This window comes from Calidris pugnax, unplaced genomic scaffold, assembly GCF_001431845.1.
Source record: "Calidris pugnax isolate Ruff unplaced genomic scaffold, ASM143184v1 scaffold58, whole genome shotgun sequence".
NCBI lineage: Eukaryota > Metazoa > Chordata > Aves > Charadriiformes > Scolopacidae > Calidris > Calidris pugnax.
In genome coordinates, this window is record NW_015090868.1 from 7,191,447 (window position 1) to 7,211,393 (window position 19,947).

Genomic DNA, 19,947 nt, shown 5'->3' on the forward strand with positions numbered 1-19,947 from the left:
GGTGGTGTTGAGGTATTTTTTTCTCCCCCTGGTCGTGTCCAAGCAGATGCTTAGTGCTTTGCATCCTAGTGTCCCCGTTAGTAGGAAAGCAATATAAAACCTGAGTTTCAATCTGCTTCTAAATCTGAAAAGGGAAGAAAGTTTTCACTTTGCAGAAGTGAATAAAGTAAGCAAACTGTCCCTGGGGAAAAAGTGGACATTTGAAACGGAATGACTTAGAATAGAAGCAAACAAATTTGCTTTAATAAAACTGAGTGGATCTGAGTGGCCTTAGTACCAACTTCAGAGTCTCTCTCCGTGCAGTCCACCTGTGACATACAAATGCTTATGGATAATTTCAGGTTGACTGTATAGCTACAGTCCCTGTGATTAAGCATTGCTGTCAATAAATTTGTGTTAAAGAAGTTGGTGCAGATTCTAACGTGTTGCTAATGAGCTCTAGTTCTATCCCTCTTCATTTGATGGAAGGAGAGGAGATATAATGCTTACTTCTCTGGGATGAAAGAAATCCATGTGTGTGCTGTCAACAAAGGCTGCCTGCGCTTGGTCACCAATCAGTCTGAAAGAGTTAAAAAGATGAAGTTCTACAAGATAATTGCAGTAGCTTATATGAATGTGGATCCACTATTTTTGGATATTCCTGTCTTTGCCAGCTTGCTTATTGTGATGTTTAAAATGCCCTGAGTGCAAGCAGATACATGAGTTTATTAGCGAGTGTGTGTGTGTGATGTAACTGTTGAGCCAGATGAGTTCAAAAGCAGTTACCTTTTCTTTCCTAATTTCATGGCATGACAAGAGTTCTTCAACTCTTTTCACCATGTCTACCTACAGATAATATCCCTACCCTGTTTTTTTTTTTCCTAGCATGGGCAAAAAATGGTACTTGGTATCACTATGTTTCCTTCGTAGCTTTTATATGGAAAGGTATATTGGGTGGGGGAGAAAGAGGAAAAAAAAATTAATATAAACTACTGACTGGTACTGATGCCTCACACCTGGAACTAATTAAGATAATCTGCATCACATTGCATGTAATATAATGCTCAAGTTTAAATCTCCAATTAAAGTGCGTGTCCTGTGAGCAGAATGATTAAAATGCAATTTGCCACGCTTGTGCATGTGTGCACAGTCATGGTAAAGTGCATCATTACATCATTTCACTGAAGTTACAAATGTGCAAAGTATATTCCCTATTAAAAAAAAAATCTGTCTTATTTGAGAAATATTTACCCCCTGACTCATTCAAAGCTTTTGTTGCCATCAAATGCGGCAAAATAATCACAACTGCAATTATTTTTTTATTACAACAGCCTGATCTCATTATGCTTATTTCTACTAGAATGAGAGGCAGAAAAAAATGCATTAATGGAAGAATCCTATCCTCACTTACACAATTACTGCAAGGAAAGAGTTGTAATTCCAGCTGCTGGACCTGAGGTGGGGGCTTCCAGGTGGTGTGGGAAGTGATCACCATGTGAAATGTTGAAGAAAGTTGAAGAAGTATCAGGAGATGAGACATCAAACATTTGTTGTAAGGTTTTCAGGATCTTTTTACTTAATTTTGGAATTCAGTTTATTTTTAGGGTACAATAAGTGTATTTATATACACAAATATTGATGTTTTATTATTATAGTAATAATATTAGAAACTAATATTAATATTCTTTTATTATCTAAAGAAAGGGCATATTGTAAACCTAGAATGCAAAAGAAGAAGGGAGGGTGAAGCAAATTCTTGACTGATGCACACTGTAAGAAACCTGTTGGGTTGGCTTTTGTGCTGTATGTAAATCAGGGCTGTATTTGTCTCCTTTCTGTACGTGTTCCCTTTTTCATCACTTTCAGGTTTTTGTTGGGTGAAAGCCTGATGATCCCGTCATCCCAGGAATGTTATGAAAGCAAAACTTGGAATTAATTAAAGGTATAATTGGAAGAGTGAAACTAGCTGAATTAATGCAAAAGCAGGAAAACGTTAAGTGTTGCGTCTCGCGGGGAATCAAAAGAGACAGTTCTGAGTGAGAAAAGCAGCGCAGACGGGTGATCGTCGGGCAGGTGTTACTCAACGCTTTCGGGGAACTGGCAAATCATCAAAAGAAGATGTAACTGGAATCGACTCTTTAAGAGAGAATCAGACTCAAACATTTCAGGTGAGGAGGATCTGTTTAATGTGTCATCTTCACTCCTCAAGCATAAACCTGCCGTTGAGCCTGACAAAGAGCTGCAGCTCCTTAACCAGTGGCACAGACAGGAGGAAAATCTGGTTTCAAGCACTTAGAAACCGCAGCCGACCAGGTTAGTGCCGAGTTCCTTCTGTTCAGAAGTTGTTTGGTAAAGAAAGAAACGTGGTTTTCTTTTCAGTCCATTAAAAAGATGAATTTATTCTTCATTAGTCTGAAAGTGGTTCACTTCTTTAATCACTGCGAGTTTTAAACTCCTTGAAACAAATCAAGAATCTTTGAGGTGTGAGGTTTGTGAAATAATTAATATTTTCTGAAACCTGCAAACAAAATGTTTTTGAGAAAGAACATCAAACTTTAGGTCTCAAAGTAACAGTCAAGAACAGAAATCCAAGTGAATGTTCTTGTCAAAAAGAGTAGTGTTTAACTAGTTCCTTATTTTATTTTAATCTACATTAGGTGCTGAAAATAGTTTTCTGCCTGAACCAAACCCCCCATCTCTTTTCTGAATTTGAAGGGAGTTCTGGCAGGAACCACGCATCTGCCTCTTTTGGGGATGGATGTATCAAGTTGTAGCTTAAAGCTCAGACCTCAGTTACAATGTGGTTTACCCAGCTGCTGTATTTCTGTATATTTTAGGAAAAATACAGCAACCTGCCTGTTGGGGTTTTTTTCCTGGTGGTTACCTTTAGCAGTAGTTGCTGCTCTCTGGAGTGTGTATTACCCACCAGAGGGAGCCGAAGCCAAGAACTGACAGATTTTCAGAAAATCATGGAGAAGACCTTTAAGATCATCAAGTCCAGCTGTTAACCCAACTCTGCCAAAACCACCACTAATCCATGTCCTTCAGCACCATGTCTACCCGTCTTTTAAATGCCTCCAGGGATGGTGGCTCCACCGCTTCCCTGGGCAGCCTGTTCCAATGCTTGATAACCCTTTTGGGGAAGAAATTTTTCCTAATATCCATCCTAAACCTCCCCTGATGCGACTTGACTTGGCCTTTCAATTCCTAGGGGGTTTCCTGGTGAAGGTCCTCTCATACACTTCACAGGGCTTTGGATTTGGGCATCTGTCCTCAAGTTAGGACTTGACTTGGCCTTTCAATTCCCAGGGGGTTTCCTGGTGAAGGTCCTCTCTTACACTTCACAGGGCTTTGGATTTGGGCATCTGTCCTCAAGTTAGCGTGGGAGCAGATGGGGACTGGGCAGGAAATCAGTGCACTTCCCTGTGATAATCATGACCTTTTTGGGGAACCATCACTTCGGTGTTAAAGCAAGCAAAGCAAAACCTGGTGATGTCATCATTCTTTGGATTTTATCTATGCCTTTCTTCATATCATGAATAAGGACACCAAAATTATGTAAAATAGAAAGAACTTTGAAAGTAAACTAATTATCCCTGAGTAAATTAGGCCAGGTAGAAGCAAGGGTGAATAGGTTATCCGTGTCTCGAAAAAGAAATCTCCCAAAATTCCTGACTACAAACAAGCTGGAGGATATGTCTGCTATATAGTAAACTGACATTTTGCTTATCAAGAAATACATTGGCTGAAAAAAGGATGTAGAAGGTGTAGTTCATGCATATTGTGCATTTTAATTTTGTTCAGCACAGAAATGTATGTCAAGTGTCTAAAGTATTTATTTTGACAGAGAAGTTTGGAACTACATGTTTAAATGTTTCCAAACTTAAAATTGGCACTTTTCTTTAAAAATCTCAGTATTTTGACATATCATGGATTGGGATAAATTGGAATGATATATTGAAGAATGTTCTGATTTTTTTTAATCAGCCAATTTTTATGCAGCTCAACTGCAGTGGTTTCTTATTGATAGATTGATACTGATAGAAGCTTGTTAAAATTCAAGCCATTTTTTAATTATATCAAACTATGTTTTCATTATTACATGTAAAAGCCCCAGGCCTCTAAAAGAATTTAAAATTAAGTCTTAGTGCTATGGTGAACAAGTTAGGAGCCTGACAAGTCCCATAAAAAGCAATTTTAGGAAAAATAAATCTTGAGAATGTTGATATAGCTAATTTATTTATCGATAAACATGAGGGATTAAGCCATTAATCTCCTTGCCTCGGGTGTGACATGGGCAATGACCAGGGAATTCCTCTGGGGTTTTTTATAATGGTAACCTATTGGGCAAGGTGAGAGGGATTTTATTGTTCTTGGTTTTCTTTCTGTTCATTAAATCGTAAGATCATTTTATATTTCATCAACTTTTAATAAAAATCTTCCTTTGAATTTGAGGACAGGAGGGGTGCTTGTCCTTCTGGACAAATGAGCTTCTTCCCAGATGTTTCCTTCTGCTCTTGGAATAAGTCATCCACAGAGAAATAAGTAAATATTGAGACCTGGAGATTAACAGCTGCAAGGTGGTAAGGAAGAGCTGCTTCTACTGTTTCTGAGTTGTAGCTGAGCATGAACAGTCTTTAGGAAGAGGTGGAGTTGACTTCTATGTATTACAAAAGGCAGGAAAGCTGCTCACAGTTAATTATAGCTGAGCAGTCATATACGACAATGGTCCTTGTTGCCTCTTGCTACTTGCCCAAGTCATTTGTAGTTCTCAATGCTGTGGCATCCTTTGACTTCTGCAGAACCATTATTGTATTGGTGGTAAGAATTATGACCCATGAGACACTTTGAAACTTCCCTAGATAATAGTCAAATTTGCTTTCTACACCACCAGTTGTGGGTAAACAGCCTATTAGACCTCCTAGGGGAATTTTTTTCAAATTCAAAATCTTGTCATATAAAAATGGTAACAGTCACATCAAATAACCTCAATTTCAGCTCATGTTTCTGTTCCTTGACAGGAAGGTACAAGACGGTTTATATCAAATTGCTGTCTAATGGACTTCCCTTTATGGCTTCCTCAGTTAGAATTTGCCTTATATAGTGGAGCATGAGTTTTTAATAGATATTTTTTTTTTAGTATCTGGATCCTATCTAACTTACGAAGGGCTCATTATCCATATTTCAGAGAGAAGGACTTATTTCTGTATTTATTTTGCTGTCAATTTAGTTAAATAATGGCATAACTTGTCAGGATTTTTAATAGGCGTTTTCCAACATCTCAATGGAAATTAAGCTGTCAAATGTAGTAAATAAAAAGAGAAATGTAAAAATTTCAAAAAGATTAGCAGGAGACTCACAAATTTGAAAAACAAAACAAACGTTAAATTATTCAGTTCACTATTGTACCTCCTCAGCAGTGGCTGTTGGATAAATTACAGTGCTGTTTGACACTTTCAAAGTACAGTTCAGGAATTTCTTAATTAAAGCAAATAGAAGGGGAGAAAATCTTACAACTTCTCTTGAAAGAGGAGATACGTTACATTATAATTTGTTTCAGATACAGTTAACTAGCTATAAAATGACCCTTCATGTCTCTTTTTCAGTTTTCTTGGATTACTTTTTAGGCCCCTCCTAATTATTTCTGACAGCTTTTTTTCTTCTGTCTTTGCACTTCATTCCCACTGTCATTTCAATCTTTGTTTCAGTTCTCTGTCTTGTTTGGGTTTATTTTTCTCTCTTGCTTTGCGTGGTGGTGAGACTTCCATCTTCTCTGCTTTCACGTTTGACTTCCCTTTCCCTCAGAATTTTATTGCCTCATACTTCATTCTGAGGTCAGGGAAGCGAAAGGAATGGATGCCAGCTGCAGGCTCAGGAAATACACTCAGCTCTGTGTTTGAACCTATACTTTTTTATTATTATTATTTCAGGGTTTTGATCTGATGGACTCATGCCAGTTGCTGCATGAAATACGCATTTCTTCAGCAAGATACTCCTATATCCAGGGATTGCTCCATACTCATATCAAGAAATTCAGTGCAAGGTTGTATTCTATATATACTTCTCTATTATACTCCTCTTATAGAGGAGTAGGAGGTATTTTTCATCAGTGAGAATTTAGGATTAAAAAATTCTCCTTCATAACTCAACTGAATATCAGCCTTCCATCATTATGTTTTTATGAAAGTCAGGTCTGTTAATAATTCCTTTATGAAGTTTCTTCTAGTGCAGTGCAGGAGTGTTCTCTCAGCTGGTGTCCTATGCCCTGTATCAGCTGGGAGTTTGCTTTTCATCTTTGCTCTGTGTTAATCTAGTAGCCACGTTAAAAAATCTTAGGTTTTCTAGGGGTAACTAGTCCACTTCTATAGCATATGACGTTAGGAAAGGATAGACATAATTATTTATGCAATATGTTTGATGGGACTTGAATGAAGAGGTTTAGGAGAAATCCAGTGTCTGCCACTCACATTAATTTGATTTTTCAAATGGCGCTGGCAATATTCTATGTCAAAGGCAGAAATAGTTTGCAAAGGCAAATCCTGCAGCAAGGAGTTAAGACAAAGTGTTAGAAAGAAAGTTGATGAAAGAGGAAGGAGGCAGTAGGCCAGGCATAAAAGAGATTATAAAGTGTATGTTGATGTCCCTATTCAGTCCCATACAGTTATCACTGGTACGTTTGAAAGGTTTAAAAGCTGGATTTGCAGACAGTAATGCCATCGGGAGCACAATAAATTATAATGTATGTGGCATCTAGATTCAGGGCAAGCAGAGATGAGGACAAAATATTTCAAAAGAAGCAAAATCAAACCACATTAAAAAATCCCAACTGTTGTACATGACAATCTTTTACAGCATTAAAATGTGCAGTTAACTAGCATATTTGGCAACCTGATAGGTTTTTATATTCCTGAACTGTCACTGCCAGAGCAGTAAGATTGCCCTTCCAGTCCTCCCCCTCCTGGTCGTGTCATAGCTGGTATAAAAACTCCAAATCAGGCTGCATCAGAGCATCTGGGGTTTATTCTGTACTTTGCTTGTCTAGTTAATTCTGACAGTATAGACCCAATGTTGTCATACACCTCTGGCTCTGCGTTGTGCATACACACCTGGAAACAATTCAGTCTTCCTTGTACATGCACTTAGTCTTCAGGTTTCGTTTAGTACTGTGACAGAATAAGGCTATAGGTATGTTTTCTCTGTTTTAATTGACTCATCTTTTGTAGGGGAATAGAAGAGAAGCCACGGTGTTCAGTGGAGATGTGGTTGTGAAGCTGAAATGCCAGGACCCTGTGGCTGCTGTTCAGGGAGAAGCTGTAACTAATGACTGCTTTCCTGTGATCCTTAGGTAATGAATGTTTAGAAACTGTCTTCTTGCTTCTCCAAAAGAGCAGAATATTTTTAAAAATATTTCGGTGGCCCCTGAGGTTTTCAGGAGCATCTTTTCTAAATTCTGCTGGAGTTGTTTGAAAATCACGCTGGCAGCCTTCCAGCAGCTTGAGGTGCCTAATTCCTCCTCAAAATCTGGGCTTTTCCCCCTAACTTTTTCACCCAGCTGTGTTCTATCTGAGGGCAGGAGGGTTCAGCTCTCTCATGCCTCTGTTACACCTTCCACATTCTGCTACCTGCGTCCTACCATGCCTGGCTCCAAGAGCAAATCCTGTGTTACTCCATTACTTTCGGTTATTACTGCCCTTGCTTCAGGCTGAGGTGAGTTTTCTCCCCCTCAACTCTGCACTGGTGAGGCCACAACTGGAATACTGTGTCCAGTTCTGGGCTCCCCAGTTCAAGAGGGACAGGGAACTGCTGGAGAGAGTCCAGTGTAGGGCAATGAAGATGATTCAAGGATGGGAGCATCTCCCTTATGAAGAAAGGCTGAGAGAGCTGGGACTCTTTAGCCTCGAGAAGAGAAGGCTGAGGGGAGGCCTCATCTATGTTTACAAGTTCCTAAAGGGTGAGTTGAAGAAGGATGGAGATGGACTCTTCAGTGGTTTCCAGCGATAGGACGAGGGGCAACGGGCACAAGCTGGAACATAGGAGGTTCCACTCAAATATGAGGAAGAACTTCTTTATGGTGAGGGTGCCAGAGCCCTGGAACAGGGCTGCTGAGGGAGGTGGTGGAGTCCCTTTCTCTGGAGATTTTCAAGACCCGCCTTGATGCAGTCCTGGGTGATGTGCTCTGGGCAATCCTGCTTAGCAGCAGAGTTGGATTAGATGATCTCTAGAGGTCCCTTCCTACTCTGTCAAATCCGTGAATCTGTGAGTTTGACCCTAAAATATTCTTGAGAGAGTACATTTCCTTTTCAGACAGTGTTACAGATTTGGAAACAATTGCTGTTTTCAAAGGAACAAAGGAGATAGGTGCAAGTGGTGAACAAGTGTATACATTCCTGTGAGAATATGAGAGACCTGAACCAAATTTCATGTGAATTTTGTGGAACTCTAAGAGAATTTAAATTAAGTTCCAAAGGTTATGATTGCTCCTTATCACTGAAATGTACTTTCTAATTCTAAAAAAACTCCACATTCTGGAAACTAAAGATAAGATTTTTTTAGTGCTGAATTCAAGCTTTTGTCTCTATCTCAATACTTTATCAGTAAGCTGAATACTATTTGATGTTGAAAGACAAGATTAGGTATTAGTAAGAAGTTCTTTCCTGTGAGGGTGGTGAGAGCCTGGCCCAGGTTGCCCAGAGAAGCTGTGGCTGCCCCATCCCTGGAAGGGTTCAAGGCCAGGCTGGATGGGGCTTGGAGCAACCTGGTCTGGTGGGAGGTGTCCCTGCCCAGGGCAGGGGGGTTGGAACTGGGTGATCTTTAAGGTCCCTTCCAACCCAAACCATTCTAAGATAAGACAACATGACAGGCACAACGTTGTATATGAAATCATGACTGAAACCTTTAAAAGCTGGTTCGGCCTTGAAAACAGATAAAATATAATAATTTCTGTAATTTGTGTCTAAATTGCCTTGCCTGTTTCTGAAGTAGTTTACACATTGCAAAGGGCTGGATTCAGAACTGACATAAATGAACACAATTCTGAGCCCCGTGGGAATCAGCCAGTTAAAAACAAATTGAGCGTTAGGAGTTAGCCAAAGGACCCATCATCGCAACACCTTGATGTGGGGACTTTTTTAGACCGTATCTCAGCCAAATTCTAGCAAAAAAATTAAGAAAAATAGTGGGTTTTTTAATGGATGAAAGCTCAGAATTCCAAAAGTGAACTCCTGATTCCCACTGGTTTCAGTGAGGTCAGTCTTTCAGCCCTATGTCCCAACTGGATATGTATACATCTATACTGGGGAATTGGAGATCATTGTCACTGCAGTGTTCAGAAGGTTCATAAACCAAGCCACTACAAACTTTAAAACATAACAGAGATAACTCTGTAGGCAGAATAATTACTTTGTAGATTGGTGAGTGTTTTGGGCTTTTTTTTTCTTGTCTTGGAGATCTGTTGTTTGCAGGAATCTCAGCGCTGGAGTGATTTCAATCAAAATGCCATGCTGTTCAATTGGAAAAGGGACTTGTAGAAAGCATTGAAATGGTGCTGGTGAGGGATACAAAACACTTTGGCTTCATAGACAAGGGCTTGGCCTCTCTTACAGATTCTCTTGAGACTCATTTTTCAGGTACTAAATGCAAATTTATTCAGAAAGTAAGTTCGGGGGGTGTGCATTTTTTTTTACATTTCTGTAAAACCTAATTCAACAGGACATTTACTTAGATAATTTCACAAAGCAGGAAGGTGGGGCTTTTTAATATATTTTTACTAGACTCTGTTAATTTAGGACCTTTTGAAAAAGAAGTATGTGGGGAAACAGTCAGAGGTCATTACCTCGTTTCTTGCCAAAATAAAGAGTACAGGATTCTTGAGGGAGGGCTACTGCTTGGCCTCTCTGAGAACAGGTAGGAGCTCGTCTCTGACTGCATCATCCACAAAGTTTTACATATAGAACAAACCATATGTTCACACTCTGTACAACTAGTTGCTAGTTACTTTAAAATAGAATGATTGTTGTGTCATCTATTCCTATTTTTTTTATTTTCTGGAGTCATGATAGTCATTAGCTTAAGAGAAGGGCATTCTCCTAAAATCCATCAGATACTTATGGAAGTGTCCCTAAATAAAGTTAAAATCTGAAAATAAGCAATTCTTTACAGTATATTGTGTATCTGAGTGGAAAACTTTAAGTCTGGTTAAGGTCAGCTGCACTTCTTAGTTTCAAAGTTGCTGTGGGACCCAAACTGTGTGCTCAGGCTCCCTTTTCCAGAAATGGAGGAAGACAAATGAAGCCACTTTCTGGCGATAAAACCCAGATAAAGAACCTATAAAGACCTCACTGGAGCAGAAAGATGCAACTTGTTCTTCCCTGTCTGTTGGCCCGTGTTGGTTTTCCCTAGCGTTTGTGAGGCCTGTGAGAAATGTTTGGATAAGATCTTTTGGTGCTGTTCCCAGAACATGGTTCATGTGATGTCAAAGAATCCTGACGTTTTGCCAGGGACCTTTTTTTTGTCATTGGGAATTTGGAGACTGGGTTTGTAAGGCGTTGGCTGAGGCCAGAATACAAAGGCAAAACTCCTGAGCGACCTATTCTGGCAGGCCATCTTCTGTCAAAGGCCACCAGGGACCTCTACCAGGAGGCTCCACCCAAAAGGAGAATGAGGAAGGGAGCAACAGGTCTAGACAACTCTAACTTCTTTAGCATTGCAGAGTTGGAGCTGAAACATTGGTTGTCCAGGCTGTATATTGGCACAGAAATATGAATTATTGTAATAAATAAACCAGCTTAAAGCCAGAGTTTCCTTGTCTTGAAACAGGGAGATCAAAGAGATGAAGACCAGAGTGATGTACAATTATTATATTCCTTCAACTGCAAGAATTAGTGACCCTCTAGCTGCCTGAAAAGTGGGAGGGATGACTTGTGACTATGCTCACTTAAATACTATTTAGACACCACTCTAGACCAGGGGTTCCCAATCTTTTTTCCATCTGTAACCCATAGATTTTTCTCCTCTGGCAGGGCTGTCCTGAGTGAAGTGAAGGTAAGCGTACGGAGAGTTTTCGTCACTTCTTTCTATAGACATCTTGAAGTCTTGAGTTGTAGACTATTTTGACTATTGGACCCCATGGAAAAAGTGCAAGGAAATTAAGATAGAAGGAAGTATAACAAGAAATAGGAAAAATGCAACTTGCTAGTGAAAAACAACGCCGTTGATCAGTACTCGCTTAGTGGAGATGGAAAGGTAAAAACCAACATCTGAATATATCGTGTTTTCTTTAATTACAATGTACATGCATTTTCTTGCACATGTGCATAATTTGTGTCGGATGAAGTAAATGACATCACTCTCTGTCCATGTCTTCTATTTCCATGGATTTGTGATTATATTTATTGCAATTTGCTGCATTGTAGATGCTAGAATACAAATAATCAAAAATGCTGTCATCGTACTAAATGATAAATTATATCACAGAGTGAAATAAAGTATTTTATCATTTAGTATGATGCAGATCTTTTTTCCTAACACAACACAAAATTCACACCATTACAGTTTCACTCAATCTCAAAATGCTGTTCTGCTAATTGATGGCTAAGTTATGCAGTACCTGTTGGAATGCTGAGAAGCTGCTTTGTCTTACTTGGGTTTTTTGTTTGGGTTCTTTTTTTGTTTTTAATGTTACTTGTTTCTATCTTGTTTTCACTCCATAGTTTCCATTATGGTCCAGTATCAGGAAGTTCTTGAATAGGCAAGTGTTTTGGGGTCATAGTCATAATTAAGTCCACCTTTTGATTACTTTATTTACAATGATGATTAATTTTCCGAGTGGAAACCCTATTTTTTTTATTCCTAAAGATCAAATTTTAATTTATAATTAGATTTTCGTAGTTTGTTGTAACCAGAATGCGTTTTTTCACTAGTTTGCAAAGTTTATTAATTATCTTTGCTATTTATTGCCATGTGCCCATATAAAGTACTGCTGGAGACCTGTGTTTGGCCTTGCTATGAATAGTTTCCCATCTGACTTACTGTGTATCGTCTGTCCTGTGTTCATTTGACATGATTTGCCTACATTTTCTCCATCATCACTGCATCAGGTCAGCAGAGAGAACAGCTGGAAACGTTATTCCCATGTACATATGTGTACATATACAGTAATATATATGTCCACGTGAAAGGATTTATGCCTAGAGGTCCATTTGGTTTTAAGGTTCATTGACCAACACCAATGCTGCTTAACTACTCATAAAAATAATTATGCTAAGAAGTCAGATAAGGGTACATATTTTAATTAGATATGTTTGGCACTTTAAAAATCTCATTTATAACCCTGCAGAAAGTTCTTGAGCTTGTGACTGACCTGCCAGTGTGTTCCTACCACGTGCATCATCTCTCTGTGTTCTCCAAGCTGCTTCTTCTTGGGAAGAAGAGACGGGGAGGGACTCTTGATCAAGGAGGGGAGCCACAGGACGAGGGGTAATGGTTTTAAAATGAAAGAGGGGAGATTTAGGTTAGATATGAGGAAGAAATTCTTTGCTGTGAGGGTGGTGAGAGCCTGGCCCAGGTTGCCCAGAGAAGCTGTGGCTGCCCCATCCCTGGAGGGGTTCAAGGCCAGGCTGGATGGGGCTTGGAGCAACCTGGTCTGGTGGGAGGTGTCCCTGCTCAGGGCAGGGGGGTGGAACTGGGTGATCTTTAAGGTCCCTTCCAACACAAACCATTCTGTGATTCTATGATTCTTGAAACTAGCACATCCATCCTCTTTCTATAGACCACTACCTTGACCTACATTGGCCACTGCCTGGTGCTTCCCAAGCTGCACTGAAGAAGAAAAGAAATCAACCTTATCAGAGTGTGAATAGAAACCGGAACGGTAGGTATTATTATTTTTTTTTAAGCTTCAATGCACTTTTCATGTTGAAAAGTGACTGCTATGTGTGGTATTTATAAAAATAACCAAGAGCTTGGATGGTGGCTATTTGCATGAAACTACTCAGAAATTATCAATGCAGCAAGGATTACTTACTGAACATGTTCCCTAGTTGCTAAAAATTCATGTACTTCTTTTGCCAGTCCCTTCCACCAAAAATTAACACTTATCAAAGAAAATTCTGTGAAGCGCTATTCCAGTGTTTCTTGAATAGGTAGAAACCAAAGCGTAGTATCTGGGTTTGCTTCTCAAAATACCTGAACATCTATCTAATTTTCTACAAGTGTGGAGAATATAATTAGTTTTTAATAAATTACATATGCAAAAGTAGAAAGCAGAGCTAAGGAAATCCATTTAGTTTTCAGAGAGAACTCGTAGGGAAAAAGGTAGGAAGAAGGAGAAATATCAGATTAAATTCTCCTGGTGCTTTGTCTTGGCCTCCAAGGAGATGTCAGTGCCTTCCCACAGCTCAACAACAGTTGATCCAACCCATTTCCCCTGCCCAAAGGCAGGATCGGTTACAATTAAACCGATGCTGACAAGATTGTCTAGCCTGTCTCGTAGCATCTTCATCACCAGAGATCTTTACTTTCCCAAAGTAATATATTCCAGTGCTTCACTGTCATTATGGTTGGACAGTTCTTTTTTATTCTGTTTTCTCCCTAGTGTCTTATTTAAACCTTCAGTGCTCCTTCCAAAGGACATTAATTATTGCCCTTTTCACTTAGACAGATTGTCCATTTCCTCTTGGAAACAAGCTTTCACATTACTGAGGACTATTGACTTCAGTCCTCTTGTTTCTAGGCTTTGTTCTATTTTTCATTAGAAGTCATTTTCTTCTACAGCTCTTCTCTATCTTGTTGCTTATTTGAACTCCCTCCCCCCTAAAGTGTGGTTTCCAAAACTGAATAGCATATAATTACTTAGTGTCTTAAAACAGCATTTCTATTTATTCATCTCACAAGATTTGGGTGGGGTTTTTTTGCAATGGGGACAAATTAGTGACATGTTGATCTTACTCTCTTCAAATCTTAGGGGTTTTTTATTGTCATTGATTATTGTACTATATTAAATAATAAATTAACTGCTATTCCTTAATCATAGAATCATTCGGGTTGGAAGGGACCTTAAAGATTACCCAGTTCCAACCCCCTGTCATGGGCAGGGACACCTCCCACTTAAGATTAATATCAAATTAATAGTGGAGGTGTTTGTCTGACAGATACCCAAAATGATTATTTTTCCAAATTTTAGGTTTAAAAAATATTGAAAAATGAGCCAGGTGTGTACTGCTTGACAATTACAGATGATGCCAGTAGAGAAGGTTTTGGAGTAATGATGGAAAACAGGTAAACTCTTGAATATGTTGCCCTTCTGTTATTACATGAATGGAACACTCCACAGTCATCAAGTTCCTCTACTGAATCACTCGCCCAGACAGGAAAAAATCAAGGAAACTGGCTAGTGCTGATAAAGTAACTTCATGAAATGCAAAGAATAAGTTAATAGATTTTGTGCTTCTGCTGATAACTCAAGGATTTTGCACGTTTCTGAAACTTGAGTCATCTTTTCAAACAAAATGACTCTTATATAATTTTCTTCCACTCACTTGCATCCTTTCACTGAGTATGATAAAACAATGGTTGGTCATCTTGCCAGCTTTTTGCTACCTTAAGAAATGAGACAAATGACAGATAATCGATAGTTTAAAATGACAAATACATCAGTTTCTGCTTACATATTCTGATCTAAACTGGAAACAAGCAGGAACATGGGGCAGTCATTACTAAAGAGTTGCATGATTTGTTGGAAATTAGGCTTTGTTGTGTCATCTTTATTGATCAGTGCTCTCTTTAGATGGGACTCGGGTTTTAAGTATGACTATTTGTGAACGGCCCCCTCTTTTCCCAGCTGAAGTAGATGATGATCATTCCGTCTAATCACAGTAACACAAACAACATGGGGAGGCTCTGAGCTGAAGAAGGTACCATTTGGAAGCCCAAGCATCAAACAAAATAAAGAGATCTAGGGAAAATTTAGTGATAAAGGCAGCCAGCTGGTCCCAGATACCCAGTGAGGTTCCAGTAGAAGGTGAGAGGACTCCAGTGTCTATATTCATAGACAAAATAAGAATTAGAAGAAAGTTAGTGTTTTTTAGGGCTTGCACAGTAGTAATGAGAGACAACTGAGAGAAGCTCTGCACGCCATTTATTTAGAGCTATTGGAAACCCAGTCAGCCTCTCTAGTTGTGCTCTTTTCGTGATCTTTCCAAGTATAACAGCATACATGGTGATCTCTAACGGGTTTTATTTAAGGTTTGTCCAGAGATCTGCTTGAAATCATACACTGAAATAAAACTATGCCAATGCTGTTACACAATCTATTTTAATGGAGTTGTTTCTATCAGCACCATCTTCAGCTGACACTCACAATGTTCCATTAAATATTTTACCTCCCTACGTGGTTGAAAATCGTGGCAGAAGTTATTTTTTCAGCTCCTTCCCATGAAGAACCCTGACCCACCAGAAGGTTAGCTGGTTTAGAGCCTTGAGTTAGATGACTTCAACTAGGGTACATTAGATGCTTTCGGTTGATGCACTTGAGCCATCAGTAGAAACTTCGATGTTTTTGCTCACAACACAAGCAGTATCTTACAGGAACGAGCTTGGTGCCACCTCGTTAGCTAGTATTTACACAACTGGCTTTAGTTCAGGAGCTTGTCTCCACTGTCTCTCCTCATTTTTGATAAATAATGGCAAAATTAAACAGTTTCAACATCATTATGGCTTTATTTTTTCAATAGAGCCAGCTTCTGAACAGAGACCAAAGCTGCTTTGTGCAGATTCCTTATTTTGCCAAAGCCACCATTTAAAATTGCACCTTGGTCTTTGGTCTTGTCATTTATCCAGGCTGTTGACTGGGAGATGAAGCATCTGCTGAAGAGCGCCTTCGCGTAACAACTTGGGAGAAACAGGTAGAGAAGAAAGGCATGAGCTGTTGGAAAATAATATCAGTGAGAAGAGAAAAAAAAAGGCATTTGAAAGCAGTCAGCCTAAAGACCTTCCTTTCAGCTATACAGAGCTGAATGGAAGTATGTCATTTTTATATTAATCAGATGATTCAATTAGAAGCTGTGCTTAATTTAGTGAGAAGGTAAACTAGGACTATGTATCTTTTAGATATCTTTATATGTAGATTTACTTTGGCCATAAGTTTCAAGAAGGAGCCTTATCAAATGATCTGTTGGTTGGGGAAGCAAAATAACATGGTCTTAATTGAATAAAAACCTTTTCCTACTGTGGTTTTTTTTTTTTTTTTTAAATATCTGCCTAGAGGCTGTATTCCAAAATATCAGGATTTATTTTTATTATTTTTTTTAAACCTTCATCCAGAAATAGAATAGAATGTTTCTGGTTGTAGTCAAGACGTTCCTCCTGAGATGGACTTGCATGATTTGCATTATGTAGAAAAGTTTTACATTTCTTCTCAGTTCCTTTAATTCTTGTAAGTTTTAACAGCCTTTTACGGTTGGCAGTTGCTGAAGCTGCGGTTCAGTCACTCTGGTGCACTCCACAAAGTCAAGCCTTTGAAATCCGTGGGTGCTTTCTTCTCTGCTGTTGTACCTCATGCCAGCGAGTACAGATGACAAGTCATTAAATACAGGAGAGAGAGAGGTGTTGGCAAAAAAAAAAAAAAAATTAAATAATTTATTAAATACAAGACTTATGCCTGACCTGCTTCCCCCAAACCAATTCTGTCTCCCTGGCAACAGCCACAAGCATGTGCCAAAACATTTGTGATGCCACTAAAGAAAAACACCTTTGCTGTTTACTACAAGTATATTAAGAGAGGAAAGAGTCAAAATTAATCTTACCTTCGATTACTAAATAAAATGCAATCATAATGTAGGTGAATTTGCTACTCCGGTGTATACTATCATTAGATTACAGATTACTGCATTGAAAATCATAGCCAACAAGGTATGTTTGTTGGTTTGTTGTTTGTTTTTTTTTTCATAAATGCTCCGTGGTCTGTTTCTGTACGATTTAAATTATCATTATTTAACACTGCTGAGTTTTGTGAAATTAATATGAAGACTTCTTCACAGACGCAGGAATTCCAGTGACCTTTCAGATACTCAGAAAGCCAAGTCATTTACCATTTTTGAAACTTCTTAAAAACACTCCCTAAAGCCGTTTAATAGGGAGATTATCTTGCATCCTGAGTCCCAGCTCTCCTGGTTAACCTCTATAACTCACTCTGTTCAACTGATAATACGATTGTTCGTTAGCATCTCAGTATCACACCTAAGGGGAAAAAAAAATACTGGGTATTTTTCTTACAGACCTCACCATCTACATGCATTTGAGTATGATTTTGTTATCTGTTTGCAGGATAAAAAGTCTGGGAACCATCTGAACACCAGGATAACATTATTCCAGGTTGTGAAGGTGTAACATCATACTGTGATCAGCAAACTCCAGCTGCTGGAGGAGAGGGCAAAAGGAGCCCTACAGGTCTGTAAAACTGATTATTATACCGGTAACGCTTCTCCAACTCTATTTCTCAGCCTTCTCCAGTAATAGATGGCATGTTAGCATTAAACATTTACAAGGTTGAAATTTCTAAGTAGGCAATAACGCAGGTATATAGTGGGCTGCAACTCTGGTATGGTTTTGATATTATCTTGGTTTTATTTTTATTTGAGAAATTATGGGTACTTTCTCCCTGTAAACGGATACTGAGGATTTAAACTTTACTATCTGATGGGGTCAAAAGGAGCCTTGGCATAATTCTGTGTCTGCCCCCCAGCAGCTGGCAGAGTAGGGAGCCTGCAGCCCCCCCTTTTTTGTTCCTGCTCTGGAGAGCAGGATCGATCATCCCCAGGAGGGGTCCCAAGGATCCTTCCCTGTCTCGGGCATCAGCTTATTTCAATGACTCTGATAAAGCCTTCCTCAGACAACAGTTAAAGGCATTCTTCAAGGCCTGAACAGTTCAGAGACACAGGGTCAAAAATAGTCAAAGCACAGGAAAGTGGAACTAAGGAAAGAACAGTACAGATAATCTTCATGCAAATGGCAGAAATTTGGAGGGTTTTGTTCTTGTTTACCACAGGTTCCCTTTACTCTAGACTTTTAATGCTCATTTGTATTCATTTCCACCACTCAAACTAATACCCTATTTGTTTTTAATTTCAAACAGCAAGAAAGCAGCATCCCCTTACAAGCCTGAAAGGGACACATAGCTTCTGTGGCACAAGTATGAAAGCTGGGGGCACCTGTGGGCAAATTAATTAATTACAAAACCTTTCTCCATCCAAAAAAAAAAAAAAAGAAAATAATAAAAAAACCCAATACTGTCTCCTAGATGAATCTTACTGTATTCCTCGCTGGCATGTTAAATTTCAAGTAAATAGCAGTGTTGCACCAAAAGTGTGAATCAAATTTACACACCTGAAACTTGACATATTTTTAAATCCATACTGCGTATTATATAGCATCCAGTTTGCCTCCCACAAAAGAAAATCTCTGCCTTGCCCAGACCACGCAGGGGCAGCATGAAGTCTGAGGTGGCATCTCTAAGCCTACCGTTTCCTAGCCTGACTGGTGACCTAAATAAAACTTTCAGTATTAGGTTTTTCCAAGATGTAATTTATACTATGGCTGTCAGGAGTTAAGATAGCAGTTGCCATGGAGCTTTAATCTTTTTTTAGGCTTTAGTCAAAGGAAGCTGGAAATCTGTAAGCTGGGTAGAACCCTGCTCAACAGAATTTTATTTAAATTGGGGCAGGATTTTATCCTAATTTCTCTACGGAAAGTTTTTCTCAAAGGTTCTAGAATTCTTGTTATTTTATTCCATTTCTCAGCGGGAGATGAAAGTTTTCTTTCTGGCTTCTTAAGTCACACTACTTTCAACCACGGGAGTACCCAAGTTGCTTCCCCCTCACTCTTCCAACTATAAACTGTAACTTTTGACTACTCTTAACGCGCGCGGTTAATCACTGCGGTGCGATTCACTCACCTCTTCCACCGTTGCCAGCGGAGGTGCTCCCTAAGCAGGCAGAAGCCAAACTTTGGGGAGGATTTGATTTTCTGCCTGCTCGCTAAGTGCTGAAAGACCTCTGGAACAGGAGAAGTAATTACAGATGGAATCTGTGGGTATGCTGCTTAGAACTTGCCCGATATATATTTATGTGTGAAGCATATCTCTGAGAAGTAGGAAATTGGCCGTGCTAAGGTCAGTAACGTTCTGCAGCAGAAGGGAGGTGCAGTCCAGTCCAACACCTGCAGTTAAAACATCACTGACTGACTTAATACTGAACTTGCCCAGCCCAGAAAACCAAAAGAATGCAGAAATAGGTGGGGGGGGAAAAGCAGAATTTGTCAAAATAAGCTTTTAAAACCATTACCCTACACCCCAACCAAAATTTAGAAAGGATTCAGGTGCAATATGAGCTTGATCTTAAGAAGAGACTTGGATTGAAAGGCAAATGACAGCTTCACTTAATGAAAAATTTGCCAGAATTTTCACTAAATAGAACTGTTTACTGACCAGCTGTAGTGGAAATCCATAATCCTCGAGCTGTTCCAAAGACTGCAGGATAATCGGAGAATTGGCACAAAAGAGGCATGATAATAGTAAAAAATAAACATCTTTTTCCTTCCAGGATACGTCAGTCTGTGGGACTTGAACAGTTGCACAGTAACATCTGGTTTTACCGCTGAGAGCAAAATGTCTTACCCAACCAGCAATGGACAGAAAAACAATTCTTGTGGGTTTGAGTGAGAGCCTTCCTCATCATCTTGAGAGGACCCAATGCAAAACCAACATTTGAGTGAAATCCTTCCTCATCTTGAGAGGACCCAATGCAAAACCAACTGAACCATTTACCTGAAAAAGACTCTTTTGAAGAAGTATCCACTAGCAACCTGGAAGAACCTGAAGAATTCCTATGAAGACAGGCTGAGAGAGTTGGGGGTGTTCAGCCTGGAGAAGAGAAGGCTCCAAGGAGACCTTAGAGCCCCTTCCAGTCCCTAAAGGGG

The 19,947-nt window shown here is 39.3% G+C and overlaps 2 long non-coding RNA genes across 6 annotated transcripts; both read left to right on the top strand.

Annotated features, from left to right (window-relative positions):
- Positions 1–1,414: 1,414 nt before the first annotated feature.
- On the top strand, positions 1,415–4,618 carry LOC106889971. The gene is made up of 3 exons (XR_001412441.1): positions 1,415–1,531; positions 1,846–2,292; positions 4,440–4,618. It is a non-coding gene; the product is annotated as an uncharacterized LOC106889971 (long non-coding RNA).
- A 2,437-nt stretch (positions 4,619–7,055) lies between these two features.
- LOC106889970 lies at positions 7,056–19,727 on the top strand. Of its 5 annotated transcripts, XR_001412438.1 has the most exons (7): positions 7,056–7,324; positions 10,998–11,019; positions 12,314–12,453; positions 12,746–12,847; positions 15,814–15,878; positions 17,299–17,421; positions 19,572–19,727. It is a non-coding gene; the product is annotated as an uncharacterized LOC106889970 (long non-coding RNA). The 5 variants fall into 5 exon arrangements; XR_001412437.1 differs by having other exon boundaries at positions 10,998–12,453; XR_001412440.1 differs by lacking the exon at positions 10,998–11,019.
- The last annotated feature ends 220 nt before the right edge of the window (positions 19,728–19,947 follow it).